Consider the following 23,515-nt stretch of genomic DNA (forward strand, 5'->3'; position numbering starts at 1 on the left):
ATATCCAAAATGCCTTAGGAACACAAAAGAAAGAGTAAAAATAAAACAAGTTTAATTAAGAAATGCAGAAGTATCTTTTTTCATAGACATCTAGGTATGAAACTTTTTAGGGAATACATTAACAACCGATTCTAGTCGAAGACAGTACTGATGTACCACAGAAATGGACATTTTCACTGAAGCTTTATTTGACCAATAGCATTGTTGAAGAAGGACCTACTATGTACAAAGTATTTTCCTTGGCACTGAAGGTGGTATAATGAATACATAAATCATATTCTCTGTTCTCCAAAAGCTGAAAGAAGTATGACTAAAGAGAAGAGCTTAGTCATTAGGATACAGAGTTTGAGACAAGGACAAATTTTCTATTGACTGGGAAAAATGTGACAATCTGTAATAACGAAGGTCATATTCCAGCTTAGAATTTGTATGTAAGATTTTGTAAATTTGTCTGCAAGTATTTTTCTTGATAACTTTCTAAATCAAAATATTCATTTCATAAAATGTTCTGACAAAGATTCATCTCTTCTCTTCTCTGTTCTCTTGGTTTTTCTTTGTTCATTTTATTTAGGACCTCAACAGTCTTCCATGATGTGACCACACTTCATATCTCTGGGCCTCATGCACGTGTTTTGCAATTTAACAATCCCTAATTAACTACACAATGCTTTCTAAATATTTTTCAGTGTCTAGGATGCTCTGCCATTCCATATTTGATGAACAAAAAGTGTGAAGGGCACAGATCATAAGTTCTGTGAATTTTTCGCTTATATTTTCCTACCTATATGTGGCCTTCAATAGACATTGGACTTATTATTATCTGGAACTTACATTAGGGATTGAAAAGACTCAAGAATCTGAAATCAGGAATTATGAGGAAACAATAGATTTGCTAATTAAACAGCAGTGAAGATATTACAAAGCTAGAGGAAAACAGAACAGTCTTGACCATAAATTGTAGCAATATTTTTTGGATCTGTCTCCTAAAGTAAATGAAAAATAAACAAATGGGACCTAATTAAAGTTAAAATTGCAGGTCAATATCATAGGTAAACATAGATGCAAATATCAACAAGATACTAGTAAACCAAATCCAACAATATATTAAAAGGATCATACACCATAATCAAGTGGGATCAACCCCAGGGATGCAAGGATTCTGCAAAAGCCACAAATCAGTGCGATGTGCCACATTAACAAAGTGAAGAATAAAAATCATATGATTATCTCAACAGAGGAAGAGATAGCTTTTGGCTAAATTCAACATTCATTTTGATAACAGCTTTCCAAAAAATGAAAATAGAGGAATCATACCTCAACATAATAAAAGCCATATATGACAAACCTACAGCTAACATTATTCTCAATGGCAAAAGCTGAAAGCATTCCCTCAAAGATCAGGAACAAGACAGGGATGTTCATGCTTGCCACTTGTATTCAGCACAGTTTTGGAAATCCTAGCCATGGCAATCAGAAGAGAAAGAAAACCAAATTGGAAAAGAAGTAAAATTGTCAATTTACAGATGACACAATACTATACATAGAAATTTAAGATGATACTGGAACACTACTAGACTTCACCAATGAATTCAGTAAAATTGCACAATACAAAATTAATACACAGAAATTACTTATATACCTATACACTAACAACAAAAGATCATAAAGAGAAATTAAGGAAATAATCTCATTTGCCATCGCATTAAAAAGCATAAAATATCTAGGAATAAACCTACCTAAGGAGACAAAATACCTGTACTTTGAAAACTATAAGATGTTGATGAAAGAAATCAAAAGATGACACAGATGGAAGGATATGAAAAATCAATGTTGTTAAAATGACTACATTATCCAAAGCAATCTACAGATTCAATGCAGTCTCTAGCAAATTACCAATGGCATTTTCACAGAAGTAGAACAAAACATTTTTTAATTTACATGGAAACACAAAAGACCCCAAAGAGCCAAAACAGTCCTGAGAAAGAAAAACTGAGCAGGAGGAATCAGCCTCTCTGACTTCAGACTACACTTCAAAGCTATGGTAATCATAAAAGTATGGTACTGGCACAAAAAAAGGAATATAGATCAATGGAACAGGACAGAATGCCCCCAAATAAACTCATGTTTCTGGTTATAGTCTACAACAAAAGTTGCAAGAATATATAATGGATAAAAGTATCTCCAGTAAGTAGTGCTGGGAAAACTGAACAGTAACATGTTAAAAAACAAACAAACAAACAAACATTCTCTAACATTGTACATAAGAATAAACTCAAAAAGGATCAAAGAATTAAATGCAAGCCAGGACACTGTAAGACTCTTAGAGGAAAACACAAGAACACTCGTTAACATAAATTGCAGCAACATCTTTTTAGATCTACCTTCTAGAATAATCAAAATGAAAACAAAATAAACAAACAAACAAAAAACAGATGGGACATAATTAAATTTAAAGCTTCTGTGTAGCAAAGAAAACCACAAACAAAATGAAAAAGAAACCAACAGAATGGGAATAAATATCTGAAAATTAAGGGGCTGAGAAGGGATTAATCTCCAGAATAAACAATTAATGTAACTCAATATCCAAAAATCAAATAACCTAATCACAAAATGGGCAGAATAGTTAAATTGACATTTCTCCATAGAAGAAATCCAGATGGCCAAGAGGCACATGAGATGATGCTCAACATCACTAATTATCAGAAATACAAATCAAAACTACAATGAGGTATCACCTCTCACCAGTTAGAATGGCCTTCACCAAAAGTCTACCAACAATAAATGGCTGGAAGGGGTGTGAAGAAAAGGGAACCCCCCCCCCCACACACACACACACACACACACACACACACACTGTTGGGAAGAATGTGAATTGGTACAGCCATTATGGAGAACAGGATGAAGCTTGCTTAAACTAAATTCAGAGCTATTCCTATGATTCAGTAGTCTCACTCTTGGTCATATATCTGGAGAAAACCATAATCTGAAAAGATACACACACCCCAGTGTTTATTGCATCAAAACAGACAAGACATAGACATAACCTAAATATCAACAGAGGAATGGATAAAGAAGATGTGGTATATTAATATTTGTGTGTGTGTGTGTGTGAGCGCTCAGTTGCTCAGTCATGTCCAATTCTTTGTGACTTCATGGACTGTAGCCTGCCAGGTTGCTTTGTCCATGGAATTTTCCAGGCAAGAATACTGGAGTAGGTTGCCATTTCCTCCTCCGGAGGATCTTCCTGACCCAAGGATCAAACCCATGTCTCTTGTGTCTCCTGCACTGGCAGATGGATTCTTTAGCACTGCACCACCTGGGAAGCCCGGTGATTTACATTATGTATATACACACACATACAACGGAATATTATTCAGTCATAAAAATGAAATAATCCCATTTGTAGCAATATGGATAGACCAAGATATTACCATACTAACTGAAGTCAGACAGGAAGACAAATATCACTTATACGTGGAATCTAAATTTTAAAAAAAGACACAAATGAACTTATGTACAAAACATAAACAGACTTAGAGATATTGAAAGCAAACTTAAAGTCACCAAATTCCCAGTTAAAGTGGAAATGTGGCAGGGGAGGAATAAATCGGGAGCTTCAGATGAACACACACACATACGCACACACTACTATTTGTAAGACAGATAACCAGCAAGGACCTACTGTATAGCACAGGGAACTATATGCTGAGATACCCTATATGAAAAAATTGTCTATAAAATATTGACTATATGTACATATATAACTGAATTACTCTGCTGTACACCTGAAGCTAACAACACTGTGAATCAAGTATACTCCAATAAAATTAAAATATTAAAATAATGAAAAAACTGTAAAAGCTTTTTATAGAAAAGGAAACCACTGAGAAAATGAAAACTACAACAGAGCAAATGAGAGAAAATAATTCCAAATGATGCAAATAAGGTATTAATATTCAAAATACATAAACAGCTTATATAACTTTATATCAAAAATAAACAATTCAGTTGAAAATAGAATTGAACAGACATTTTTTTCTAAAGTGGAAATGAAGATAAAAAGATGCTCATGCTTTCAGGGACATGAAAAGATGCTCATCACTAATCATCAGGGAACTGCAAATGAAAACCACAGTAGATATCAACTCACACCTGTCAGAATGACTATCATAAAAAAGAACACAAATAACAAATGTTGACAATTATTTGGAAAAAAGAGAACCTTTGTACACTGCTGGTAGAAGTGTAAATCAGTGCAGTCACTGTGGAAAAAACAGGATGGGATTTTCTCAAAAAATATAGATAGAACTAAGATGCATGTATGTTCAGTTGCTCAGTCATGTCAGACTCTTTGCAACTCCATGGACTATAGCCTGCTAGGCTCTTCTGTCCGTGGAATTCTCCAGGCAAGAATATGGAGTGGTTTGCCATTGCCTTCTCCAAGGGATCTTTCCATCCCAGAGATCGAAGCTGAGTCTCCTGCATAGGTAGGCAGATTCTTTACCATGTGAGCCACCAGGGCTCTGTGTACCAGAAGACCTAGAAATTCCACTCCTGAGTATATATTTGAAAAAATAATAAACAATATGAATTTGAAAAGACACATGCATTCCAGTGGTCATAGAAGCATTACTTACAATTGCCAAGATGTGAAAACAACCTAAGCATCCATCAACAGATGAACGAATAAAAGTGTGAGATACACACACACACACAGTGGAATACTACTCAGTCATAAAAGAACTGAATTTTGCTATTTGTAGCAGCATGGATAGATTTGGATGGAGGGCATTCGGCTAAGTGAAATTTGTTAGAAAAAACTGTATGGTACAAGTCATATGTGGAACCTAAAAAATATAACTACTGGATATAATAAAAAAACAGATGCACAGATATAAGAACAAACTAGTAGTTACTAGTGGCAGGGTAATATAAGGATGGGAATAGGGAGATACAAAACTCTTGGGTATAAGTCTCAGTGTATTGTACAACACAGGGAATAGAGCCAGTATTTTGTAATAATTAGCTGGAAAGTAACCTTTAAAGTTGTATAAAAATAAAAAATTAAAATTTTGTGTTACAGTATGCAAGTGCTACAGTCTGAATGTTTATTTTTCCCCTAAATTCATATGTTGAAATCCTAATGCCCAATACAATGATATTAGTCATTAAAAAGCTTTGGGGGTGATTAGGTCATGAGATTGATATCTTTATAAAAGAGAAAACAGAGCTCCCTTGCCCACTTCCATCCTGTGAGGACACAATGAAAAGTCTACAACCTAGAAAAGGGCCCTCACTCAACTATACTGGCACCCTGACCTCAGACTTCTAGCCTACAGAACCATGAAAAATAAGTTTCTATTCTTTATGAGCTACCCAGTCTATGATATTTTGTTATAGCAGCCTGAGTGGACTAGGACATATTAGTACCTTGGAGCACACAGGAGCTATAAAGATGAAGATACAAGTAAACAAGAAATTATTGTTCATCTCAGGAACCACATTTCAAATGACGTTGCATCAAAAGTTGAACAAAATTTCTCTTCAGCAAACATTTTCCAATTTTTTTCTTTCTGAGGCAGGTAAATAAGAGGTAAAATGAGGAAAGAACTTGGATAACATATGATTGAAAAAACATGTGTCTCATGGACACAGAAACATTCTGTATCAATCTATCAGTTCAGTCACTCAGTCGTATCCGACTCTTTGAGACCCCATGGACTGTAGCACGCCAAGCTTCCCTGTCCATCACCAACTCCCAGAGCTTGCTCAAACTCATGTCCTTTGAGTCAGTGATGCCATCCAACCATCTCATCCTCTGCCATCCACTTCTGCTGCCTTCAATCTTTCCCAGCATCAGGGTCTTTTCCAATGAGTCAGTTCTTCACATCAGGTGGCCAAAGTATTGGAGTTTCAGCTTCAGCATCAGTCTTTCCAATGTTCAGGACTGATTTCCTTTAGGGTTGACTGGTTGGATCTCCTTGCAGTCCAAGGGACTCTCAAGAATTTTCTCAAACATCACAGTTCAAAAGCATCAATTCTTCAGTGCTCAGCTTTCTTTATAGTCCAACTCCCACATTCATACATGACTACTGGAAAAAACCATAGCTTTGACTGGATGGACCTTTTTTAGCAAAGTAATGTCTCTGCTTTTTAATATGCTATCTAGGTTGGTCATAACTTTTCTTCTAAGGAGTAAGTGTCTTTTAATTTCATGGCTGCAATCACCATCTGCAGTGATTTTGGAGCTCCCCCCCCCCAAATAAAGTCTGTCCATTGTTTCCCCATTTATTTGCCATGAAGTGATGGGACCTGATACCATGACGTTAGTTTTCCAAATGTTGGGTTTTAAGCAACCTAATGCAGTACTTGGGTGCAATCTCAAAAATGACAGAATGATCTCTCTTTGTTTCCAAGTCACTGCATTCAATATCACAGTAATACAAGTCTATGCCCCAACCAGTAATACTGAAGAAGCTGAAACTGAGTGGTTCTATGAAGACCTACAAGACCTAGAATTAACACCCAAAAAAGATCTTCATTATCCAGGGGACTGGAATGCAAAAGTAGGAAGTCAAGAGATACCTGGAGTAACAGGCACATTTGGCCTTGGAGTACAAAATGAAGCAGGGAAAAGGCTAACAGAGTTTTGCCAAGAGATCACACTGGTTATAGCAAACACCCTCTTCCAGCAACACAAGAGAAGACTCTACACAGGAATGTTGCCAATGTCTATTATATAGTTTAAGTTCTCAGGACTACTATGCAGAATTACTTTCTTCTGTATACCCTGATGGCATGATAAAATCGCATATTTAAAACTGGCAAGTCAATTTTGCTAAGGAAATTTCAAAACTAAACTTTTTGATAAGTTTTTTCTCTATCAACCTCATACATTTATTGAGCTTCAGTTTTGGTAATATCAGAATCTATTGATTCACAAGATAAATATTGATCTGACCTCACCTTCACCTCAGTTTATATTTACTTCTGAAGTCAATAAATCTAGAAACTGATCTGACAGCAGTCAATATTAGTTTAAAATTCTTAAAATAGCAGCTTTACTGTAAGGTAATAATTCAGCATTTTATAGATTCTGCCTCAAAGAAATAAAAAGGCAATGTAACTTACAAATTTCCTAGATAAAACTATTTCTGTGTCATCTGGTTTCAAATAAGAGGATCTCACTCGTATCAAGAACATCTTTAATATATCTTCTAATCTCTGACCCAAAGTATTTGAAATACCTTATCCTGCTTGTTAGTGGCAATTGAACACCAGTGTCTTGCTTTGCTTCTAATTATAATTAAGCTATGTCATTATTCTCTAAATGACTGATGCTTTCTGTTGGGCCCAGTTCCCTCTGGAATGAATTTAACCTAGAGGTATAATATAGTCAACAGCCATACTGGAGTTTGGAAGTTAAAGGCAATAATATATTTGTAACCTCATTAATCAGTTTGTTTTTATCTTTTCAAAGTCTAGTAGATATAAACCCACAGGTCAAGATTTGCATTACAATTTATTACTTTGTTTAAGGCCACTGCACTCCTCTTTTACTTACACCTTATTCCAGTGCTTTGGGGGATGAATGACATACTCGTATTACAGAATTCCATAATGAAATCACCTAAAAGATATTTTAAAAATTATTTAATTTTCCACCTAAATAACAGATAAGGAAATCTCCTTTTGGATATAACCTATACCCAATTATTTTCTAAAGAAACAAGTTGTGCTATTAAAATATATTTCATCACACAACTATTTAGGAATTGAGTCTATATATCATGGAGAGAGGTGAGGTCAAAACAAAAAACAAGTTATACAGTTTATTTCATAGGTTAAATGCATTCTACTGTAGGATATTTTGAAATGTAACATGGGGTAGAAGTTATTAGTAATCTTTTAAAAGATTAGTTCATTCTTAGTGAATAACTAGTATACAATCTAACTAGTATACAATCATGCCAGTTAGCCAAACCTTGCCTGCCAGTGCAGGAGATGGAAGAGATGTGGGTTTGATCCTTGGTTCAGGAAGATCCCCTGGAGGGAGGAATGGCAAACCACTCTATTATTCTTGCCTGGAGAATCTCATCTGGTGGGCTACAGTCCACAGGGTTGCAAAGAGTCAGATATGACTGAAGTGACTTAGCATACACGTAGGCAGGCAAGGAAGATAACTACTTCAGAAAATACTGCCACCTACTTGAAGTCACATTCGAAAACCTTGTGAGTGCAAAGTTAGTAATCCTTCCAATAAATTAAAGGTTTTAAGGACAACTATGTCCTGTTTATATTCACATCACTACATGTATATGTGTGTAATATGCTTAGCATATATGTTGCTCTCAAATTCGTATGCTTATCATAACAAATTTAGGCAGATTATTTGAATTCTGCCTTAATTAATCTTCCCTGGTGCCTCAGACGGTAAAGCATCTGCCTACAATGAATGAGATCCAGGTTCATTCTGGGTTAGGAAGATGCCCTGGAGAAGGAAATGGCAACCCATTCCAGTAGTCTTGCCTAGAATATCCCATGGACAGAGGAGCCTGGTAGGCAACAGTCCATGGGATCACAAAGAGTCAGACATGACTGAGGGACTTCAATTTCTTTCTTTCTTTCTTTAATTAACCATCTTTGGTGTTATTCAAATGCTAAATCTAGATTAAGAGAAGACTAATTCATACAGTGGCTAACTCTATCATAAAGAAAAGCCCCATTTGTAAATATTAGAATAGTAAAGTTAGTAGTATTCTTTCATTCATTAACTTTTAATCCCACTGTTCTTACAAGCTGCTATTTGTTTTATCCTGAACTATTTCTTATAATCTAATCCAGCTCCATGATTGTGTATTTATACTGAATTTAGCATTACAAGAAATATTTATTATAATACCTAATTGAAAATATCATGTAGATGAGGTATTTTTAAATTTTAAAAATATAACTTGTAATAAGTATGTAACTGCAAAGTTTTGATAGGATAATTTTATACTATTTTATTTACTTTTTATATAACTAACTAATGTCCAAAAGGAAAAACATGTTCAAGGTAAGTACTCCTCTAATTATTCAGTTCTCTGCCTTTTCATATATCTAAGAAAAAAGAAAATGATTAGAAAATGATTAGAGAGAGACAGTTATTTCCAGAGAATTGGCATTTGAAACTCAACAAAATGAATTCTCTTCTTATCTAGAATTCTTTATATTTTTTGTACTTAGTTTTGGTTAACAGAGTGCTGCTTACAGTATCTCTCATTTGTGTAAGTGAAAAATAGCTATGTTTTTATTACTTAAAATATTACAAAAAGGGACAATATGCTAAAAATATGCAGTGAACAAATATCATCTGTACAGACTGGAAGAGAACCTTCATAAATTAACCTTATTAGTGCATTACTGTAAGCGAATGCCAAAAAAGCTCCTAATTTGCATTAAGATAGATTTTTCAGGTTGGCTGCATGATTTAATTAAAGAAAAGATTAAGAATCATTAAACAAGCTGCTCTACCTTGCAATAACAGAATTCATATCTGATTCAGGTTAACGAAAACACAGATGGTGATTCAGTAACTGTTGAGTTGCTGTAACAGAATGAAAATGATCCCATTAGTTCTCTGGAAATGTGAGGGAATTTGGAAATTAGTATGCAGATACATTGTATGGTGCTAGACAGCTTGGTCTGCTCGGATCATCGCTGATTATACTTTGTTTGGGTTGGCAACACTGAACTTAATAAATGAAAAAATGTTCCAGTATACCACAGTTGGAAACTGTTCAAGGTTGAAATAGGTGTGCAGGCTTTCAAAAGGAGAGAGTTAAGTAAACAAATGTCAATCAATTCAGAGCTGGCAATTTTTTTTTCCTTTAAAGAATATGTCTGTTTTTGAGAAGCAAGTGTCATAAAAACGGAAACCCTTTCCTGGCTACATATGTCCATGTGGTATTTATTATTACGAAAGTATTTTAAATGCATACAACCAGTTTGAGGAAGATGTGCAAGCATTTTAATAGCTTTTTTTTCTGGTAGAAATAGAAGAAATCCGGTCATTATGAGGATTATTATATTTTTCACAAAAATCAATATAATTCTGATGGAAAATGTTATGACAGGATTAAAAAATAAGTGTAAGAATAATGGTTATTGAAAGTTTAAAGGTGTCAGTAAGGACCACAAAGTAATTCTCAAGGAGCCTTCTGGGAAAGAACAACTTAAACAAGTAGCACTGTCAATCATGGCAGCTGACAGAAAAAGCCCTTGTATTCACGATCTCGACTACACATACTGCCTCCATGTTTATCACATGGTCCATGCCATCAGTCTGAGTGTTCAGCATCTGACCCTTGGGAATGAATCTCAGTGACTTAGCAAAAGACCCTTCTGGACAGAGGTCTTCAAAGGCAGGAAGCAAATGACCCTGTTCTATTAACATGTTGCAGTAAAGCAGAGCAGCAGCAGTGCTGTTAAAGTTGACTTTGGTCTTACAGTTTCCTAGCAACTAATTTAAAGGCCAGAACATTGTTTGTTACAATGTTTCCAGCCCCTGAACTACATCAAGACTTTATTCGAAATATGCAGAACACCTTAAAAATTTTTTTAAATTAAACCAATAGTCTTGGACAACCCATACTTTCAGTGTGATAATACTAATTTCCTAAAAAAAAAAAAAAAAGTAACCTCATTTTTAGTATTAGCACAATAAGACTTTAAGCGGTTTGACTTTTCTGGCAACTATTCATTTCATTAAACTTTTTGAAAACATTTATGTTCTTTTCCAAAACATCTAAAAATTACAGTCTATAATGTATAACATCAACACCTGGCAACTTGTAGAAGTACATATGTTACTAGTGTCTTAATTACAAATGACACCTCTAATAGTTCCTCTATTACAGGCCCTTTTTATGGCTTTCAAACTAATTTCTAAGGAAATTATAGTATTGAGAAGAAATGCTACAAGGTACTTTTCATGCAGTATATTATACAAACTTATTATAAAATTACAAAGGCCTTGGTACACATACATTCCTTTTAACCACAACTTCATCTATTTTGTCCTCTTAAAAAAAAAAAATCCATGCCAGTTTCCTCAAAACACTGGACTATCAAGAAAGACACTGGACTTCACTGGGAAATTCTACCAAACATATACAAAATTATACCTAGCCTTCTCAGATTATTCCAAAACTTTGAAGAGGAGGGAATAGTTCCAAGTTCAATCTATGAGCCCAATGTTGTAGCATACAAAATTAAATATACAGAAATATTTCACTTTTTGTGTAAAGAAATACAACATATCAGAGAAAGTAAACACACAATCTCATTTAAAATTTCATCAAAAATTACTTAGAAATAAACTTAACCAAGAAGGTGAAAGACCTATGCACTGAAAACTATAAGACATTGATAAAGGGAATGAGATGAGTCAAAGAAATGAAAAGGTAGCCTGTACACTTGACTAAAAGAATCATTATTATTAAAATGGCTCATACTACCCAAAGCAACCTACAGATTTAATGCAATCCCTATCAAAATATCCAGGATATTTTTTCACAGAACTATAACAAATAAACAAAAAAATTTATATGTAAACACACACAGTGGAGTCTTTGGGGTTTTCTATGTAGAGGATCATGTCATCTGCAAATAGTGAGAGTTTTACTTCTTCTTTTCCAATTTGGATTCCTTTTATTTCTTTTTCTGCTCTGATTGCTGTGGCCAAAACTTCCAAAACTATGTTGAATAGTAATGGTGAAAGTGGGCACCCTTGTCTTGTTCCTGACTTTAGAGGAAATGCTTTCAATTTTTCACCATTGAGGATAATGTTTGCTGTGGGTTTGTCATATATAGCTTTTATTATGTTGAGGTATGTTCCTTCTATTCCTGCTTTCTGGAGAGTTTTTATCATAAATGGGTGTTGAATTTTGTCAAAGGCTATCTCTGCATCTATTGAGATAATCATATGGTTTTTGTTTTTCAATTTGTTAATGTGGTGTATTACATTGATTGATTTGTGGATATTGAAGAATCCTTGCATCCCTGGGATAAAGCCCACTTGGTCATGGTGTATGATCTTTTTAATGTGTTGTTGGATTCTGATTGCTAGAATTTTGTTTAGGATTTTTGCATCTATGTTCATCAGTGATATTGGCCTGTAGTTTTCTTTTTTTGTGGGATCTTTGTCAGGTTTTGGTATTAGGGTGATGGTGGCCTCATAGAATGAGTTTGGAAGTTTACCTTCCTCTGCAATTTTCTGGAAGAGTTTGAGCAGGATAGGTGTTAGCTAATCAATGATTATAGTAAAGTTGCAGGATATAAAATCAACACACAGAAATCCCTTGCATTCCTATACACTAATAATGAGAAAACAGAAAGAGAAATTAAGGAAACAATTCCATTCACCATTGCAACGAAAAGAATAAAATACTTAGGAATATATCTACCTAAAGAAACTAAAGACCTATATATAGAAAACTATAAAACACTGGTGAAAGAAATCAAAGAGGACACTAATAGATGGAGAAATATACCATGTTCATGGATTGGAAGAATCAATATAGTGAAAATGAGTATACTACCCAAAGCAATTTATAGATTCAATGCAATCCCTATCAAGCTACCAACAGTATTCTTCACAGAGCTAGAACAAATAATTTCACAATTTGTATGGAAATACAAAAAACCTCGAATAGCCAAAGCGATCTTGAGAAAAAAAAATGGAACTGGAGGAATCAACCTACCTGACTTCAGGCTCTACTACAAAGCCACAGTTATCAAGACAGTATGGTACTGGCACAAAGACAGAAATATAGATCAATGGAACAAAATAGAAAGCCCAGAGATAAATCCACACACATATGGACACCTTATCTTTGACAAAGGAGGCAAGAATATACAATGGATTAAAGACAATCTCTTTAACAAGTGGTGCTGGGAAATCTGGTCAACCACTTGTAAAAGAATGAAACTAGAACACTTTCTAACACCATATACAAAAATAAACTCAAAATGGATTAAAGATCTCAATGTAAGACCAGAAACTATAAAACTCCTAGAGGAGAACATAGGCAAAACACTCTGACATACATCACAGCAGGATCCTCTATGACCCACCTCCCAGAATATTGGAAATAAAAGCAAAAATAAACAAATGGGACCTAATTAAACTTAAAAGCTTCTGCACATCAAAGGAAACTATTAGCAAGGTGAAAAGACAGCCTTCAGAATGGGAGAAAATAATAGCAAATGAAGCAACCGACAAACAACTAATCTCAAAAATATACAAGCAACTCCTACAGCTCAAAAAAAAAAAAAAAAAACACACACACACACACACACACATACAAAAACCGTGAATAGACAATCCTGAGGGGAAAAAAAGATTTCAGGCTATACTACAAAGCAATATTAATCAAAACAGCATGGTACAGGCATACATACAGACACACAGATCAAGAGAACAGAAAACAGAGCTCTGAACTAAGCCCACCCATCTGTAGTCAATTAATCTATGACAAAGGAGGCTAGAATATACAATGGAGAAAAGAGTCTCTTGAATAATTGGTGCTGGGAAAGCTGAACAGCTACATGTAAAGCAATGAAGTTAGAATGTTTCCTCATACCATATGCAGAAATTCAAAAGTTTAAAGACCTAAACGTAAGACATGACACCATAAAACTCCTACAGGAGAATATTGGTGAAATGCTCTTTGATATAAATCATAGCAATATCTTCTTAGATCCTTTCCACAAGGCAAAAGAAATAAAAGAATAAACAAATGGGATCTAATCAAACTTAGAAGTTTATACACAGCAAGGAAGTCATTGGCAAAATAAAAGGATAACCTAAGGGAATGGGAGAAAATATCTGTAAATAATGGGACAAATATTCAAAATTTATAAGTAGCTTATACATCTCAGTATCAAAATAATAATCCAATCAAAAATAGGCAGATTTGAATATTTTTCCAAAGATGACATACAGATGGCTAACAGGAATGTGAAAAAATGTTCAACATGGCTAATTAGAAAAATACAAGACAAGATCACAATGAGATTTTTCCTTACACCTGTCTAGATGGTGATCATTGAAAAGTCTACAAATTACAAGTGCTGGAGGGGATGTGAAGAAAGGTTAGCACTTTTATACTAACGGTGGGAATGTAAATTGGGGTAAGTACTATGGAAAAAAGTATGAAGTTTTAGTTTTAAAACACTAAAACTAGAATTCACTAGATCCAGTAATTTCAATCCTGGTTATATGTATATATATTAAAAAAATATATATATATATATAAAATTTCAAAGATACATGCACCCCCTCAATGTTCACAGCAGCACTATTTACAATAACCAAGATATGGAAGCAACCCAAGTAATCATCAACAGATGATTGGCTTAAGAAAGTGTGATATATATGTACAATGGAATGTTACTCAGCCATAAAAGAGAATGAAATATTGCCACCACCCAAAAAAGATGTCCTTTTCATTATAGGAGACTGGAATGCAAAAGTAGGAAGTCAAGAGATACCTTGAGTAACAGGCAAATTCAGTCTTGGAGTACAAAATGAAGCAGAGCAAAGGCTGACAGAGTTAGAATTCCATCACCTCCACTAGTGATGCTTCCTAAGGTTCAGTTGACTTCACATTCCAGGATGTCTGGCTGTAGATGAGTGATCACACCTTCTTGGCTATCTGTGTCATTAAGATCTTTTTTGTACAGTTCTTCTCTGTATTCTTGCCACCTCTTCTTAATATCTTCTGCTTCTGTTAGGTCCATACCATTTCTGTCCTTTATTGTGCCCAACATTGCATGAAGTGTTCCCTTGAACATGAATGTGAAACGTGAACATGAAGTCACTCAGTTGTGTCCAACTCTTTGCGACCCCATGGGCTGTAGCCTACCAGGCTCCTCTGTCCATGGGATTTTCCAGGCAATAGTACTAGAGTGGATTGCCATTTCCTTCTCCAAGGGATCTTCCCAATCCAGGGATCGAACCCAGGTCTCCTGCATTGTAGACAGACACTTTACCTTGGTATCTCTAATTTTCTTGAAGAGATCTCTAGTCTTTCCCATTCTATTGTCTTCCTCTATTTCTTTGCATTGATCACTAAGGAAGGCTTTCTTATCTCTCCTTGCTATTTGGAACTCTGCATTCAAATGGGTATATTCTTCTTTTTCTCCTTTGTCTTTCATGTCTCTTCTTTTCTCAGCTATTTGTATGGGCTCCTCAGACAACCATTTTGCCTTTTTGCATTTTTGGGGGGCCGGTGGGGATGGTCTTGATCACTGCCTACTGTACAATGTCCACGAACCTCCCTCCATAGTTCTTCAGGCACTCTATCAGATCTAATACCTTGAATCTATTTGTCACTTCCACTGTATAATTGTAAGGGATTTGATTTAGGTCATACATCAATTGCCTAGTGGTTTTCCCTACTTTCTTCAATTTAAGTATGAAATTTGCAATAAGGACTTCATGATCTGAGCCACAGTCAGCTCCTGGTCTTGATTTTCTTACTGTATAGAGCTTCTCCATCTTTGGCTGCAAAAATATCAATCTGATTTCGGTATTGACCATCTGCTGATGTCCATGCGTTGTGTCTTCTCGTGTGTTGTTGGAAGAGTGTGTTTGCCATGACCAGTGTATTCTCTTGGCTAAACTCTGTTAGCTTTTGCCCTGCTTCATCTTGTACTCCAAGGCCAAATTTGCCTGTTAATCCAGGTATCTCTTAACCTCCTAGTTTTCGTTGCAGTCCCCTATCATAAAAAGGACATCTTTTGGGGGTGCTAGTTCTAGAAGGTCTTGTAGGTCTTCATAGAATCATTCAGCTTCAGCTTCTTCAGCATTACTGGTTGGGCAATAGACTTGGATTACTGTGATATTGAATGGTTTGCCTTGGAAACGAACAGAGATCATTCTGTCATTTTTGAGATTGCACCCAAGTACTGCATTTCAGACTCTTATGTTAACTATGAGGGCTACTCCATTTCTTCTAAGAGATTCTTGCCCACAGTAGTAGATATAATGGTCATCTGAGTTAAATTCGCCCATTCCAGTTAATTTTAGTTCACTGATTCCTAAAACATTGATGTTCATTCTTTCTATCTCCTATTTGACCACTTCTAATTTACCTTGATTCATGGACCTAAATTTCAGGTTGTTATACAATATTGCTCTTTACAGCATCAGACTTTATTTCCGTCCCCAGTCATATCCACAACTGGGCATTGTTTTTGCTGTGGCTCCATCTCTTAATTCTTTTTGGAGTTATTTCTCCATTCTTCTCCAGTAGCATATTGGGTACCTACCAACTTGGGGATTTCATCTTTCGGTGTCCTATTTTTGTCTTTTCATACTGTGCATGGGGTTCTCAAGGCAAGAATACTGAAGTGGTTTCCCATTCCCTTCTCCAGTGGACCATGTTTCATCAGAGCTCTCCACCATGACCCATCTGTCTTGGGTGGCCCTACATGCATGACTCATAGTTTCATTGAGTTAGACAAGGCTATGGTCCATGTGATCAGTTTAATTAGTTTTCTGTGACTGTGGTTTTCAGTCTGTCTGCCCTCTGTTGGATAAGAATAAGAAGCTTATGGAAGCTTCCTGATGGGAGAGACTGACTGGGGGGAAACTGGGTCTCATTCTGATGGCCCTGGCCATGCTCAGTAAATCTTTAATCCAATTTTCTGTTGATGGGCAGGGCTCTGTTCCCTCCCTGTTGTATGACCTGAGGCCAAACTATGGTGGAGGTAATGAAGATAATGGCGACCTCCTTCAAAAGGTCCTGTGCATGCGCTGCCACACTCAGTGCCCCCAACCCTGCAGCAGGCCACTCCCGACACACCCCTCTGCCGCAGACTCTTGGACACTCACAGGCAAGTCTGGGTCAGTCTCTTGTGGGGTCACTGCTCCTTTTTTCTGGATCCTGGTGCACACAAAGTTTTGTTTGTGCCCCAAGAGTCTGTTTCCCCAGTCCTGTGTAAGTTCTGTAACCAAATCCCACTGGCCTCCAAAGTCAAATTCTCTGGGCATTCTCAGTCCCTTTGCCAGATCCTCAGGGTGGTAAATTTGCTCTGGGTCCTAGAACTTTCTTAACAGTGCGAGAATTTCTTTGGCATAATTGTTCTGCAGTTTGTGGGTTGTCTGCTTGGCAGCTTTTTGGTGGGGTTAATGGCGACCTCCTTCAAGAGGGCTTATACCACAGGCGTGTGACCCAGGTAGCTGCACCCAGTGCCCTGGTCCCTGCCGCAGGCCACTGCTGACCAGTACCTCTACAGGAGGCTCAAACACAGGTCTGGCTACACACAAGGTTTTATTTGAGCCCTCTCAGAGTCTCTGGCAGGTATGGGATTTGATTCTAAATGCAAGTTTGCCCCTCCTACCATCTTGTTGGGGGCTTCTGCTTTGCCCTTGGAGAAGCCTTGCTTGGGCTTCCCTGATAGCTCAGTTGATAAAGAATCTGCCTGCAATGCAGGAAACTCTGGTTCGATTCCCAGGTCAGGAAGATCTGCTGCAGAAGGGATAGGCTACCCACTCCAGTATTCTTGGCCTTCCCTAGTGGCTCAGCTGGTAAAGAACCTACCTGCAATGTAGAAGACCTGTGTTGGGAAGATCTCCTGGTGAAGGGAAAGGCTACCCACTCCAGTATTCTGGCCAAGAGGATTCCATGGACTCTACAGTCGCAAAGAAAAATCAAACACAGTGATAGCTATAATTTATTTACAAAATAAAGCAAATATTTACCCACATTTTAGATAAACTTCCTTACATGACATCAAGCTGGGTAAATAAATAGTATAAATCAATTTCACAGTGCTATATTATTCTTAAAAGGCCATAAAAATTAAAATACACTTCAAATATATATTAAATATTTGTAAATGAATGAAGGCTTGGCATTACCTTTAGTTTGATCTGCACTTATCATTTCTTAAGTCAATATTTTAAAATTATGTATTGCATTGCACATGACCCCAAGATTTAAATTACTTTATTTTTCAGTAACATCCTGTTTCTAATTTTATTTCATGATTATGAAACTTAAATTTTTAACTTACCAAAATTTTCATAGCTAAACAGGATTGGAACCTGGCATTTCTGATGCCAAATTCAGTTATCTACCTTTAAATAGATGTTAACTTTAATCAATGAGATCATTGCAACCTTAACTATACTATTCTAAAAAGCCATTTTGTGGCAAATAATACAGGTAGTGGGCAGTTCTGTTTTCAATTTGTACTGTGCCAAATTGAGTTAGACTTGTTGACACGTTGCTTTGCAAAGTTTTGTGTAACTCGTTTCTCACACGTGGTCTATTTTTGCAGTAATGTAGATTTAAGTACTAATCTCAATTCACAACTGTGTCCAGGATGGGGAATGAATGCCTGTGCCACAGCATTAAAATCCATACAAAAGAGGAATAAAGTCTCCACTGCAGAGCCTTTGTTTCCTTACCCACAACCAATAAATTAAGGAGTTCATTATGTTTAGCATTCACTTATCTGAACAAACTGTTTCCATAGAGTGGTGGGGATGAGTTCCCTACTCCAAATTCCTGGAGGAAAGTCAAGTCTATGTTTAAAGAAAAGAGAGCCCTGAGCAACCACATTAATCTGCCTACCTGCCCTGGAGAAATTTTGTTCCAGTTCTTATCCAGAGCAGAGCCACAGTTCTCAATGCTTTGCTTAAATCTTGTTAGGAGCATCCCTAGTGACTCAGACAGTGAAGAATCTGCTTGCAAAGCAGGAGACCCAAGTTCAATCCCTAGGATGCAAAGATCCACTGGAGAAGGGAATGGTTACCCACTCCAATATCTGTCCTGGAGAAATTCTGTTCCATTTCTTATCCAGAGCAAAGCCACTATTCTCAATACCTTGCTTAGGGCTTACCTGCTCTTAATGGGAGGGATTCTGTCGACTACAAAGGCAAAGTTTGTGGAGGATGGAGAGATGAACAAATTATAGAGCTAAGAAATTATAGAACAAAGAACAAATTATACTCTCCATATGAGATAAATGGGGACAGGGGAAGGAGCTTAATGGAGAAGAAAGAGGAAGAACAAAGAGGGGATGGGGAGGAGGAGGAAGAAACCAAGATGGAAGGAGGAAGAAATGGGAGGGGGAAAGGGAGTGAGAAGAAAGAAAAGGAAGGGAAAAAGAGAAATCACGATGGCAAAAAAAATTCAAACCAAGGAGTAGAGTAGGGGACAGGTTTTGAGATGATGGGAAAGTGCATGATGATCCAGATACCAAAAATATAAATTGTCATGAATTGAGTTGTCATTTGTTCTTTTACTCCAACTAAGATCCCACCTGCTTTCCCTGTTTTCTCATAGAAACACGTGGACTACACTATGGGTACTCCTTCCCTGACAGAGTTCTCATTTTCTCTTCCAGCCCATAGACCAACCTTGGCAGATAAGACATAAAAGCATGGTCATCGCATCAGTGCCACTGTCCAATAATAACAACAAGGGAAAAGGAAAAAAATGGCAATAATCCCTATAAGCAGACTAGGTTAGAGATATGTCAAGGAGGTGCTGGTAAAAATCAGGAATCATTTCAATTCTCAACAAAGTTAACAAACATCTTGATAATTTGTTACTTAGATCACCTCATCTTTTGTAAGTATAATTCCCTCAAGGTCAAAAAAAATACTGTAGACAGAAGGAAGCACTAAGAAATGTGATTTTTTTTCTTTATGCATATATTTTAAGTTCTTCTGTCCTTAACTATATTAAGGTCCCCATATATCCCATGGGACCAACCAAAGCTTCAGCTGTTCTATTCCTTGCTGCCTTTTTCACTGTGTTCACTGGGTACTCAAGGCAAGAATACTGAAGTGGTTTGCGATTCCCTTCTCCGGTGAATCACATTTTGTCAGGCCCTAACTAGCAAGGATATGCCCCCTTCAGCCGCTCCACGTGCCAGACAACATGGCCAGCACCCTGGTTGTCCCCCTGCTGGTCCTTGTTGAGCATGTAAACATTCATCAGCTGCTGGGAGTCAGTCAACATGCTGCCTGGGGGCCAGAGCAAAGGTCCATGAAAAGGCAAAAATATGTGACACTAGAAGATGAGCATCCCAGGGTGGTAGGTGTCCAATAAGCTAATGGGGGAGAGATAGCTCCATGAAGAATGAAGTGGCTGGGATAAAGTAGAAACAATTCTCACCTGTGGATGTGTCTGTCTGGTGGTGAAAGTAAAGTCTGATGCTATAAAGAACAATATTGTATAGGAATGTGGAATGCTAAGTCTGTGGATTCAAGTAAATTAGATATGGTCAAGCAGGAGATGGTCAGATAGAATATCGACATCTTTGGAATCAGTGAACTAAAATGGACAGGAATAGGTAAATCTAATTCAGATAAGCATTATATCTACTACTTTGGCAAGAATCCCTTAGAAATAGAGCAGCCCTCATAGTCAACAAAAGAGTCTGAAGTACAGTACTTGGCTGCAATGCCAAAACCAACAGAATGATTTCAGTTCATTTCCTAGGCAAACCATTCAACATCACAGTAATCCAAGTCTATGCACCAACCAATAATGCTTAAGAAACTTAAGGTGAATGGTTCTATGAAAATCTAGAAGATCTTCTAGAACTAACACCTAAAAAAGATGTCCTTTTCATCATAGGGGACTAGAATCCAAAAGTAGGCAGACAGGAGATATCTGGAGTAACAGGTAAGTTTCACTTTGCAGTACAAAATGAAGCAGGGTAAAGGCTAACAGTTGTGCCAAGAGAATGCTCTAGTCATAACAAACACCCTCTTCCAACAACACAAGAGATATCCCCAGGTGGTCAGTACTAAAATCAGATTGATTATATTATTTGAAGCCAAAGATGGAGAGCTCTACACAGACAGCAAAAACAAGACCTGGAGCTGACTATGGCTCAGATCGTGAACTAATTGCAAAATTCACGCTCAAATTAAAGAACACAGGAAAAACTACTAGGCCAGTCAGGTAGGACCTAAATCAAATCCCTTATGATTACACAGTAGAGGTGACAAATAGAGTCAAGGGATTAGATCTGGTAGACAGAGTGCCTGAAGAACTATGGCTGGAGGTTCATAACATTGTATAGGTGGTGGAGACCAAAACATCCCTCAGAAAAAGAAATGCAATAAGGCAAAGTGGTTGTCTGAGGAAGCCCACAAATACCTGAGTAAAGAAGAGAAATGAACGGCAAAGGAGAAAGGAAAAGATATACCCAACCAAATGCAGAGTTCCAGAGACTATCAAGGAGATAAAAGAAAGCCTTCCTTCTTAAGTGAATAATGCAAAGAAATAGATGGAAAAATAGGATGGGAAAGACTAGAGATCTCGTCAAGAAAATTAGAGATACCAAGGGAACATTTCATGCAAAGATGGGCTCAATAAAGGACAGAAATGGTATGGACCTAACAAAAGTAGAAGATACTAAGAAGAGGTGGCAAGAATACACAGAAGAACTGTACAAAAAAGGTCTTAATGACTCAGATAACTATGATGGTGTAGTCACTCACCTAGAGCTAGAAATCCTGCAATGTGAAGTCAAGTGGGCCTTAGGAAGCATTACCACAAACAAACCTTGTAGAGGTAATGGAATTCCAGCTGAGCTATGTAAAAATCCTAAAAGATGATGCTGTTAAAGTGCTGCACTCGATATGCCAGCAAATTTGGAAAATTCAGCAGTGCCCACAGGACTGGAAAAGGTCAATTTTCATCCCAATCCCAAAGAAAGACAATGCCAAAGAATGTTCAAATTACTATACAATTGCACTCATTTCACATACTAGCAAGATTATGCTCAAAATCCTTCCAGCTAGGATTCAACAGTAAGTAAACCAAGAACATCCAGATATACAAGCTGCATTTAGAGAAGGCAGAGGAACTGGAGATTAAATTGCCAACATGCACTGGATTATAGAAAAGCAAAGGAATTTAAAAAAATAAAAATCAACTTCTGCTTCATTGACTATGCTAAAGCTTTGTGTGGATCACAACAAACTGTAGAAAATTCTTAAAGAGATGGGAATAGCAGACCATTTTGCCTGCCTCCTGAGAAACCTGTACGCAGGACAAGAAGCAACAGTTAGAACCTTACATGGAACTACGAACTGGTTCAAAATTGGGAAACGAGTACATGAAGGCTGTATATTGCCACCCTGCTTATTTAACTTATATGAAGAATACATCTGGGCTGGATGTGAAGTGCTGGACTGGATGAAGAACAAGTTGGATTCAAGATTGCTGGGAGAAATATCAACACCCTCAGATACACAGACAATACCTCTTTGATGACAAAGTGAAGAGGAACTAAAGAACCTTTCGTTGAAGGTGAAAGAGGATAGTGAAAAAGCTGGCTTAAAACTCAACATTCAAACAACTAAGATCATGGCATCCAGTCCCATCACTTCATAGCAAATAGATGGGGGAAAAGTGGAAACAGTGGCTGATTTTATTTTCTTGGGTTCCAAAATCACTCCAGATGGTGACTGCAGTCATGAAATTAAAAGATGCTTGCTCCTTGGAAGGATAGCTATGACAAATGTATTATATTAAAAGACAGAGACATTACTTTGCCAATAAAGGTACCTATAGTCAAAGCTATGATTATTCCAGTAGTCAGGTACCGATGTGAGATGTGGTTCATAAAGGAGGGTGAGCACCAAAGAATTGATGGTTTTGAACCGTGGTCCTGGAGAAGACTCTTGAGAGTTCCTCGGATCGCAAGGAGATCAAATCAGTCAATCCTAAAGGAAATCAACCCCGAATATTCATTGGAATGATTAATGCTGAAGCTCCAATACTTTGGCCACCTGATACAAGGAGCCAACTCATTGGAAAAGACCCTGATGCTGGGAAAGATTGAGGGCAGGAGGAAAAGGGCACGACAGAAGATAAGATGGTTGGATGGCATCATCAACTCAATGGGCATGAGTTTGAGCAAATTATGGGAGATAATGAAGGACAGGGAAGACTGGTGTGCTGCAGTCCACAGGGTTGCAAAAAGCTGGAAACTACTTAGCAAGCGAACAACCACAACAGTTTTTATTATTTATGAAATATGTAAACAGATACATGATAAAAAGATTTCATGTGGTCCAGCATGTTAAAGTAGAAATTTTAGGCATGAAAAACTTCTCTTCAGTTTCTTTGTCAAAGACAGCTCATCTTTGTCTATAGTCTTTCAAAAGTATATATGAATGGCAAGTCAAGAACTTTCAAATTTCGTAAAATGGGAAAACAGTTATTTAGCTTGCTTTTTCATCTAGAGCAAATAGAGGTAAATTTAATTGTTTTGAAAGCTAAGGTGTCTGAATTAGTCATAATCCTGGGATGGAGCTGGAGATGGAATTCATTTTCAGTGAACACTGAGTACTTTCATTCAAAGGATTACTTTCATTATTTGGTTCTCCATGTATCTTGGCAATACATACTATGGTGCATGAAAATAAAATTGGGGAAATTGGAAAGATAATTACTAGAGATACTGTTTCCATTGGGGAATAACTGTT

General features: G+C 36.8%; 1 long non-coding RNA gene across 2 annotated transcripts in view; it reads right to left on the bottom strand.

Annotated features, from left to right (window-relative positions):
- The window catches only part of LOC139176389 (uncharacterized), a 230,332-nt gene that overhangs the window by 7,163 nt on the left and 199,654 nt on the right, over nt 1-23,515 (bottom strand). The window contains exon 4 of one of the 2 annotated variants that reach the window (XR_011560811.1): nt 17,595-17,685. The exons of the other annotated variant lie outside the window; for it this stretch is intronic. This is a non-coding gene — a long non-coding RNA (uncharacterized lncRNA). The remainder of the gene's footprint in view (nt 1-17,594; nt 17,686-23,515) is intronic. 2 annotated transcript variants of the gene reach the window in all.

This window comes from Bos indicus, chromosome 2 (assembly GCF_029378745.1).
Source record: "Bos indicus isolate NIAB-ARS_2022 breed Sahiwal x Tharparkar chromosome 2, NIAB-ARS_B.indTharparkar_mat_pri_1.0, whole genome shotgun sequence".
NCBI lineage: Eukaryota > Metazoa > Chordata > Mammalia > Artiodactyla > Bovidae > Bos > Bos indicus.